This window comes from Otolemur garnettii, unplaced genomic scaffold, assembly GCF_000181295.1.
Source record: "Otolemur garnettii isolate 467f Iridium unplaced genomic scaffold, OtoGar3 scaffold00274, whole genome shotgun sequence".
Classification (NCBI taxonomy): domain Eukaryota; kingdom Metazoa; phylum Chordata; class Mammalia; order Primates; family Galagidae; genus Otolemur; species Otolemur garnettii.
In genome coordinates this window covers 783,628-784,441 of record NW_003852669.1, presented here as the reverse complement: position 1 = coordinate 784,441, position 814 = coordinate 783,628, and the positions used below count along the sequence as shown (strand labels likewise).

At 38.6% G+C, this 814-nt stretch overlaps 1 protein-coding gene across 1 annotated transcript in view; it reads right to left on the bottom strand.

Moving 5' to 3' along the window:
- The window catches only part of GUCY1A1 (guanylate cyclase 1 soluble subunit alpha 1), a 70,402-nt gene that overhangs the window by 15,229 nt on the left and 54,359 nt on the right, over positions 1-814 (bottom strand). The gene's annotated exons all lie outside the window — the stretch shown is intronic.

Below are 814 nucleotides of genomic sequence, written 5' to 3'. Positions count from 1 at the left end.
TTGATAGCAATAAAAGTAGCAGAGGGCTACTTCTGTTAGCAATAACAGCAGGTTGCAAAGGAGAAAAGGCTGCCCTTCTCATAATCCTAAGAAAGGAGACATTCCCAAGTTAGAAAATGTCTACCAATAAATAGAGTGGATTCCACAAGAGGCCATGGAACTTAACCTAACTAAAACCAATTACTATATCTGTAATTACATGGAGACCTCTTTTTTTCCCCAAGGGAATCATCACTCTGTCTGGAATTTCCTATTAGAAATTTCGAAAAGGAAAGTTTTACTTCTAGCAGCCAGGACAAGATATGGCAAGGGCTTATGTAATACCATGAATATTTGTTTCCTCATGATTAATGTATTTCTTTCATGTTGGGTGTAGCTCTGGAATGTCAGTTATGTGGCAAATAAATTAAGAAAATGATTTAAGCCCTATGAATGAGAATCATGCTTTATTCTTAGTGCCAAAAATCTGAAACAAGGCAAAATAATTTAAATCATTAAAAATGGGTTTAATTCTAAAGAAGCAGGTAAAACTTGGAATCTCTTCTCTAGTTCCCTTACTAATTTTTACATCAAGAAAAAAAAAAAACAGGATCAGCGCCCAAAGCACAGTAGTTATGGCCCCAACCACATGCACCGGGGCTGGTGGGTTCAACCCAGGCAGGGCCAAATAAACAACAATGACAATTGCAACAAAAAATAGCCGGGCATTGTGACAGGCACCTATAGTCCCAGCTACTTGGGAATCTGAGGCAAGAGAATTGCTTAAGCCCAAGAGTTTGAGGTTGCTGTGAGCTGTGATGCTATAGCACTCTAC